The following is a 9,571-nucleotide window of genomic DNA, read 5'->3' as shown; positions in this document are numbered from 1 at the left end:
GGGTTCTCCTTTTCTCTTCCTCATTGTATTCTTTATCAGGCCTTCTGCTTCCAATAGTGCTCCTTGAAAGCTCTTTCACAGACAAGAAAGGACCTGCTCCTTAATGGCCGACCTGGCCCTTTCTTTCTTGCTTCCGACTGAGCTTTGCTATTTAATCTTCAGAGGCTTTCAAGATGTCACTCTCGTCTGATGACTGCAGACAAAAGCGAAATCAACCGATTCTGAATGCTGCGAACTTTCGAATACATCAGAACACTTTGAAGAAAGGCCCTTGAAGTCACTGGGCTCAGCAGATCATATACAGCGACGGTGGCCAAATTGAGAACTTTTCCAGACTGGTTTCTGCTTCACACACTTTACTGTCCTCGGTTAGCTTGCCTGCCCATTGCCTGCTTATTAAAACATGTAGAGCTACATTTCATTTTTATTGGCCCGCTGAGTATTGCATTTTACAGCCTGGAGCACATGTGCTTCATTCCGTTACACAACTGAAGAATAACATTATGTTACAACCTTACTCTGAGTGCCACATAGGATGAGGTTAATCTGGAGGACCCTCGCCGCGTCTTTTTAACCCTTTGAGGAATATGCAGCATTTTGTTGGCAAAAGCAAGTGTTTGCTTTCTATTTTAGTTCCGTGTGTACTGGATTGCTCCCTGGTGCCTTGTATCTCCGAAAATCCAGTTTACTTGTTCAAGATATTTGGACAGGACATCTCAGTCAAGTGTGCAAGATGACTTATAAAGTGTTTGACACGGAGTGTGTGTGGGTGTGGGAATGGGCGGTGGGAGATGGGGAGAGATTCTGTTGAAAGCCTATTAATACTGATAAGCACAATACAGCACCAGTCAATATATGATCCACAGAATATTGTTTTTGTTGGAGTCCAGGTAGCAATTCTAGCATTGTAACGCTGTCAGTATAATGCTGCTAGTATAATGCTGTCAGGCTGGCTTAGTTGGAGGCACTTAGTTGCCAGGAGTCAGAAGTTTGTTGGTTCGAAGTCACACATCAGGATTTGGAAGTCACATAGTCTAAGATGACATTCCGATGTATTGTCAAAGTTGGTGTCTTTCGGATGGTACATTAAATCAAGGCCCCATTGCCTTGTCAGGTGGGAGTTAAAGATCCCATTGCACTATTTGAAAAGAGAAGGGAGTTTCTCCCCATGTCATGGTCAATGCTCCTCCCTAAAAAAATTAATAATTCACTCCATGGTTGTTTGTGGGACATTGCTGTGTACAAATCGGCTGCTGCGTTCGATCACACAAAAAGGTCACTACACTTTACAATAGTGAAGGGCTTTGGGACTCGAGAGGCACTATAATAAATGGAATGATTATTATTAATATATTTGCCAAAGAAATCCAGTAATATCATTCCTTACATTTGCAAAAGCACTTTATTACATCTTCAGAACGTTTCAAAGCATCTCACAGGACTTACTGACTTAATTAGAATGCAGTAACTGTGTATTTTGTAGGCATACATGGCAGCCAATATGCACTTAGCAATGTGCCACAAACAGCCATCAAGTGAATGACAAATCTCACCTGGAGGACTGTTGACCAGGACACTGGCTGAAACTCCCTTCTCTTTTTGAATAGAGCCAGGGAATTTTTAACATTTACCTAAACAGGCAGACGGGACCTCGGGTTAATGTCTCATCAAAGAATGACACATCTGACAATAAAATGGTCCCTCTGTACTGCATTGGAGTGTCATCCTAGACTGAGCAAACATCCTGACTAGAGGCTTAAACCCACATCCCTCTGACTCAGGTGAAAATCCAGCCAGGCTGACAGTTAAGGAGGAGGTATCGATAGCTTTATAATTACCTTTATTAGTTACATTTAGGACAAAAGCCAAGTTGAGATGATGGGAAGTTTGCCTATGTGTTGAGACTGACAGAAGCATGCCTGGGGCTCCCAAATATAACAAAGGGCATCCACTTTTTAAGGATAATAATCTTTTCATTTAATATATTGGGATATTGTCATCCGCATGCATGTGGAAGTTGACCCCATGACATCATCCGCAGACATGGGGTCAACTTCCACATATATGCGGATGACACCCAACTGTACCTCTCTGCCTCCACCCTTGACTCCAGGACCACTGCTGTCCTGACAAAATGTTTGTCACACATCAAGTCCTGAATGAGAGCTCACTTTCTTCAGTTGAAAATCAACAAGACCGAGGCTCTCCTGATTGGCTCCCATCACTGCTTCCACACCTCAGGCACTGACAGCATCACCATCCATGGATGCACACTCCCTACCCCATCCCTACCCATGAGAAAGTCATTTCCGGATGGGGTGAGTTTTTAGTAGAAGGCTGGGTTAGAGGTGGTGCACACTCTGGAATCAAGGAAGCTGGGTGTGTCCTTCCAGAGACAGAGTGGACATTCTATTGCAGACACGGGGAAATTTCCATGTATTGGTGGCATACATTTGTGGAACTTTTAGTCTAGTTTGGTAGTTTTAAGCATGGTGATGGGTTTCCACTTATGTCAGACCATCCAGCACACAGAGGATTCGGGCAGGAGTAAGAACATGTGAGCCAATGTATTGCATTTGGAACTTGGCAGGAGAAGGGTACAAAATTCAGATGAGCTACTGTATTATTGTTGAATTTAAATACAAAATAACAAAAGACAAGAAAAGTTGTGATGAGGTTTGTTTATAGATGGGATTAAAATGTACCACTTCTGCAGGAACTATAATGTACAGCTTTTACAGTTTGTCTCATTCCCCAAAGAAAGTAGAAGGCTTGGCTAACAACAACAACAAATTACATTTGTATAGCGTCTTTTATATCGGTGGGACATCTCAAGGTGCTGGACGGTCAGGTATTTGGACCCATGATGGGGATTGGGATCAGGAGGGTAGGAGGGCAGGTAGGGTGGGATTATTATTATTATTATATTTTATCTCATGAGAATAGTTCCTCTTTAAAAGTGGCCTCTACAGTAATCTGCCAGTGACTCACCTGAAACTGGATCTTGAACCTAAAGAAACATGGAAAACCAAACTGGCCTGTTTCAATACTGAATCTTAATATGTTTATAACAATAATAACAATCCTTGCATTTGATATAGCGCCTTATCACGTCTTCGAGATGTTTCAAAGTGCTTCACCAAATATACTGTAAAGTGAATTGACAGCAGTGTCCCACAAACAGTCATTGATTGAGTGACCAATTTATTATTATTATTTTTCTTAAGGAATTATTACTCCCGCAAAAGCGATCCACCAATCGACTAACAATCAGGTTCTTACTTACTGCTAGCTAAACAGTGTGTGGAGCAAACTTGCCCAATGTTTCGCCCTGCCAGGAATCAAATCCAGGTCTGCTCAGATGAGAGTTAAATACTATCCAGCTCGTGGTGCACATTAAAATTGTGGATTATAAAAAGTAAAAGCAGAGAGAAGTCAAGGAAATGGAACTTGCATTTTCAGTCTGTTAATATATAATCCTGAGATTGGAAAAAATGTTATTAACTCCTTGACTCCTTTGTTTTTTCTGAAAGTTTAACAGAAAGCCAATAATCCTTGCTTTTGGTAATTTCAGTTGAAGAATGTTAAAGTGGGAATAAATGGTTAAATTCAAAAAATTATGCTATTAAACCTTAAACCAAAGGGAAAAGCGATTTAAAAATCCAGTCAATTTTTCATCTAATCTTTTGCTAAGAAATTTAGTTAAATATATATTTAAGGCAAAAACGCTTTAGAAATACGGCAGACCACCATGGAGCCAAAGAATTGAAACTGCATTCAGTGCCAAAACAGGATTTTATTATTACCTGCATTTAACAGGCAAGAGCTGTCACTGGGTTCAACTTTACTGCTGAGTAATCCAAGCTTAAAACAGCACCAGTCCATCACGTTTATTTGCATAAAAAGTTAAATTCCTCTTAGATTAGTATAATTTTAACAAATAGGAACTGTGCCCCAACACAGCAGGCTAGCTGTCATTTATATATGCCTTACACAAGTTTGACTTTGACACTCATCAACAACAACTTACATTTATATAGCGGCCTTCACGTGGGATAGCATCTTGGAGTTCTTTAGCGTAATGAATAGCGCACTCACCTCGCAAGTGAGAGGACCGGGTTTGATTCCCGGGCAAGGCGAGACCTCAGGCAAGTTTCCTTACTGCACACATTTCTGTTTACCTAGCAGTAGGTAGGAACCCGGTGGTTAGTTGATTGACAGATCGCTTTCTGGGGTAATAATTGCTCGAAAAAAAATGTGATCACTCAATCCATGACCGTTTTTGGGACAATACTGTGTGTAATTGACTGTTGAGTTTCACCCACAAAATACAGTCAATCCACAGGTGGAGTTCTGTAGCTCAGTGATTAGAGTGCTCACCTTGCAAGTGAGAGACCTGGGTTCGATTCCCGACAGGGCGAAACCTTGGGCAAGTTTCCTTACTCCACATGCCTGATAATAATCCCTCAAGAAAAAAAAACATTAATAAATTGGTCACTTCAATCCACGACTGTTTGTGGGACACTGCTGTGCGCAATTGGCTGCCGCGTTTCGCCTGCAAATATACAATCAATTCACTTTATAATATATTCTGTGAAATGCTTTGAGACGTCTAGGAGAAATGAGAAGCACTATATAAAATGAAAGGATTATTATTATTATAAAGTATATTTTGTGAAGCACTTTGAGAGTCTCAGTGACATGATAAGGCGCTATATCAAATGAAAGGATTATTATTATTATTATTCCTCTGAGTTTCAGAGATTGACAGAGGTCCTGAAAAGAGATCACAGCCTTTATAAGGCTTTTTTTTTAAAGCATTGGAAAATGTACTCGCAATTTGGAACCCGGTCCGCTGTCGTTCTTTCAAATTAATTTAAGGTGAATTTATGAATTATTCCAAAATGTTGCATGATCTTAAATGTTTAGACTATGGTCAAGGCTAAGACCCAATGGAAGTTTGAACCTCCCATTACTTCAGTTCACAGAGGTTGAACCGTAACATGCACACTGCCATTGCTGCTTTGTTTAGTCACTACTTTTTACCACATCTTACAAGAGAGGGCAAGACCAAAGACTAATTACTGCATTAGGTAACAATACTGCCAGGTGCTATTTAACTGTGTAATAGCATATCATTTCCTCACTTAGGGGTGATAACAAGCCAATGGTCGCAGAAGAAGGTAATCATTAGCACGCCGCTGGTCATTTCTTGACTTCTATGTATTTACAGGCTCTTGTTGTACGTTTTTTTCTACTGAAATACAACTCCACTTTCTGACTGATACTCACCCAACTGGTCATTATTCTCGTCGAGCCTTTAATGTTGGCAAGCTATTCAATATTGATAGATCTCAGCCAAGCCTGACTGGGATTAAATGATATGTCAACATATAATAAACTAAGCTTTTCTGACTGGAGGGAGGTGTGTAGTGGTGTCCCTCAGGGGGTCGGTATTGGGACCACTGCTCTTTCTGATCTATATCAATGATCTGGACTTGGATATAGAGAGCACAATTTCCAAATTTGCAGACGATACTAAGCTAGGAAAAGTAGTTAATGGTGAGAAGGATAGCACCAGACTTCAAGAGGACTGAGACAGATTGGTAAAATGGGCAGAAATGTGGCAGATGAGGTTTAATGTGGAGAAATGCGAAGTATTGCATTTTGATAGGAAGAATGAGGAGAGGCAATGTAAGTTAGATGGTACAATCTTAAAGGGGACAAATGAACAGAGAGACCTGGGGGTCCACATAAGCAAATCTCTGAAGGTGGCAGGACAGGTGGATAAAAGCTGTTAAAAAAGCATACGGGATACAAGGTTTTATAAATAGGGGCATAGAATTCAAAAGTTAGGAGGTTATGTTGAATATTTATAAAATGCTGGTTAGGCCTCAGTTGGAGTATTGAGTTCAGTTCTGGGCACTGTACTTTAGGAAAGATGTTAGGGCATTGGAGAGGGTTCAAAGGACGTTTACCAGGATGGTACCAGGAATGAGGGACTTTAGTCATGAGATGTTAGCGAAACTAGAATTATTCTCCCTGGAGCAGAGAAGATTAAGTGGGGATTTAATAGAGGTTTTCAAGATCATGAGAGGATTTGATAGGTTGAACCGGGAAAAACTGTTCCCACTGGCATGTGGGTCAGTAACCTGAGGACACTGATTTAAGTTAGTTGTTAAAAGAAACAGAGGGGAGGTTAGGAAAAAAAATTTCACCCGGCGAGTTGTTCGGATCTGGAATGCATTACCTGAAAGGGTAGTGGAAGCCAATTCAATAACAAATTTTAAGAGAGAAGTAGATGAGTATTTGGGAAGGACAAGATTGCAGGGCTATGGAAAGAAAGTGGGCCAGTGGGATTGAGTTGGATTGCTCTTTTCAGAGCTGACGCAGATACAATAGACCAAATGGCCTCTTTCTGTGCTGTATGATTCTATGATTAATGGAACAGTCTTGATGGGTTGAATGGCCTCTTCCTGCTCCTGTTTTCCTATGTTCCTATGATCATGTCCTTGCCCAATGTTCATACACACATACATGTTTGTTATCAGTGGCCTCAGTTTAGTGACTTGCTGGAGCACGTATTCAGACTGATTTTTTTTCCCCTCTTTAATCATGGGATGCCAAGATCTATCGTAGTGCCATAATTGCTGCACCAATGAGATCAACTGCCAGTACAGACCGGGATTCTATCCCGTGGTCTTCTCCTGATCTGCATGGACTAGTCCTGATTTGTAAGGCCTGGGCATAACTTTTTTCCACAATGTTTTTCAGCAATGCAGACAGGCTTTAGATAACTAGCAACAACAAAAATTGCATTTATATAATGCCTTTCATGGGACTTCTCAAGGAGCTGGACAGTGAAGGGTTTGATCCTGAGCTGGGGGTTGGAATCAAGATGATCAAAGGCATGGTCGAAGAGGGGAAGGTCTTGAGACCAGCCTTGAAGGAGGCAAGGGAGGGAGCAAGATAGAAAGGCTCCAGAATAGAGTTCCATAGGGTGGGGACAGACAGTTTGAAGGTCCGATTGCCAATGGTGGAACGGCAGGGTGGGGGACATGGAGCAAGCTGAGCAGAGGGAGTGGGCCGGTTGGTAAAGTTTTAGTAGGTCACAGAGGTAAGGAAGAGCTTAACCATGGAGGGCTTTAAAGATAAGGAAGAGGATCTTGAACTCGATTCTCAGAGAGTTGGGGAATAGTGAAGCAGTGAAGCTGGGTGAGGATGATCGGCTCATGGAGCTTTGTGTGGGAGAGGACATGAGCTGCAGTTACACAAGTTCTGAATGATCTGCACCTTGTGGAGGAAAAAGTTGGGAAGGCCAACGAGCAGGGAATTAACATCGTCAAGCGTGGATGTAATTAAAGGGTCTCGGCAGCCTGAAGGGGGAAATAGTGGTAGAGGTGGTGGAGTTTAAAAGACAGTTGAAAATCGAACAAGACACCAAGATCCCTTACTGCCTCAGTGAGGTGGAGAGTGAATCCATGAATAGTGATGCTGTCAGACTAAATCACAATGACATATTTCTGAAGATGTTAGATCTCTCAGTTTTTCCCTCATATGCTCCTGGGTGACCATGTCTGAGAAAATAAGTGTGTGAAAGCTTCCATGACAGTATCATAAATAATAAAAATAATCCTCGCATTTGATGTAGTGCCTTGCATTTCAGGAGAACATCTCAAAGTGCTTCACAAGATTAACTTGTGAAGTAATGACTGAGTAACAAAGGACTGCATTTTGTAGGTGAACAGTCAATGAGGGATAATGATGCAATAATAATAATCCTTATATTTGGCAATGGAGCTCCATTGAATGGTGGTGTCCTGTATCTGTAGATACAATTTTAGCAAGTATTTTTCACATTGTCATGGACTGCCACATAAAGTAGTGCCTGCCACATAAGGTAAGAAAAGTAGCAGAAGAAGATGTCACACAGCACTGATCCTGAAACACTGAACAAATGTTCAGTTCAGCACTCACCTAATGATTGGAAGGCAATTAATACCGGCTATTCTGAAACAAAATGATGCACTGACATTGTGAATTTTATTGAGGATGAAATAAAACATTGCTTCTGTCATGCAGAAAGCTTCCCAATCAGTCATAGCTTGTAAAAGGCTTGAACAATATTTCTTTGCCAAAACACTTTTCAGAGTGCAGCTATTGTATTAAGTATTATTATTATTATTATTGCATCTAGAGACCAGTTAAACAAGATTCAAATGAACTTCAACTTCCAAAGCCAGAAAAGCAGCCTCAATCTACAGTCCATTCACACAGTTCAACATTTATTTGCCACTATGAAAATTTAAAATGAGCCAAGTAAATGGGAATTCACAGTGATTTGGATTGTAAATATTCCGCCTCACAGACATGATAAGGTCCGTAACACAAGCAATGGGGTTGAAAAAACATAATGCTTGTTGCATTTAATATAGCGCCTTTCATGTCAGACGGATGTCTGAAAGCAAACCACAGGATTTACTGTAAATTGTAGTGATTGTGTATTTTGTAATAATAATCTTTGCATTTGATATAGTACCTTATCACATCTTCGAGACATTTCGAAGCGCTTCAATTCACTTTACAGTATATTTACTGTAAAGTAAATTGAATGTTTATTTTTGGGTGAAATGCGGCAGCCAATTGCACATAGCTGTGTCCCACAAACAGTCGTGGATTGAGTGAGTAAGTTTTTTTGGAAGAAATTATTAACCCTGGAAAAGCAATCCTCCAATTGACTACTTACTGCTAGGTAAACAGGGACGTGTGGAGTAAAGAAATTTGCCCAACATTTCACCCTGCCGGGAATCGAACCCAGGTCCTCTCGTTTGCTAGGCGAGTGCTCTAACCACTGAGCTACAGGACTGCACTTTTTGTGGGCAAAAATGACAGCTGGTTTGCGCACAACAATGTCCCACAAACAACCTTGAAGTGAATAACCAATTTTATCTTGGGAATTCTTTGCCAGGACACCAGGAGAAAGTCTTTTCAAATAGTGCAATGGGATATTTAACATCCCGCTGAATGGACAGACAGGACCTTGAGCTTGAACCCACAACCACAAAAAAATGTGCCTTGGGACAGAAACTGCATCTCCTGAAAAGGAACCTCTGTCAACCATACCATCTTGCTGGATTTCAGCTCTGACCTGAGAATGCCTTGGAACAGAATGAGAGATGGGTACCAACTGAGATAGAGAAATAGTCATAAGGCACACAGATTTTTGTGCTACTAAACCCAGAATGGACTACTAAGAGACAGATTGTGTCAACAAATTCAAGAGGGTATTAGTTGTTTTGAGAGGAAATTGTTTCAGGGGTATGAGAAAGAGCTTGTTGGTGGGATACGTCTTAGATTGGGGTGGAACTGGTTAGATGGATGGCAAAGCTTTTTTCCTATGTTCTTATACATCAAATTATTAAACCAAAATGAATGATCATTACTTTTATTTTACATTTATATCTATGCGGCCTTGAATTTGGCATCTGTGTTTTAATATAACTGAAGTGCACTGTAACCTATGGACGCATTTACCATTGAGGTTCAAGGTGGGTTTGTATCTCATCTCCAG

The 9,571-nt window shown here is 40.8% G+C and overlaps 1 non-coding gene across 1 annotated transcript; it reads right to left on the bottom strand.

The window, feature by feature from the left end:
- Nucleotides 1-8,793: 8,793 nt before the first annotated feature.
- On the bottom strand, nucleotides 8,794-8,866 carry trnaa-agc. Its single transcript has one exon. It is a non-coding gene; the product is annotated as a tRNA-Ala (tRNA).
- Nucleotides 8,867-9,571: the final 705 nt, after the last annotated feature.

This window comes from Callorhinchus milii, unplaced genomic scaffold, assembly GCF_018977255.1.
Source record: "Callorhinchus milii isolate IMCB2004 unplaced genomic scaffold, IMCB_Cmil_1.0 Scaffold3, whole genome shotgun sequence".
NCBI lineage: Eukaryota > Metazoa > Chordata > Chondrichthyes > Chimaeriformes > Callorhinchidae > Callorhinchus > Callorhinchus milii.
Note: the sequence above shows the minus strand (reverse complement) of the source record. Positions and strands in the feature narration are given on the sequence as shown.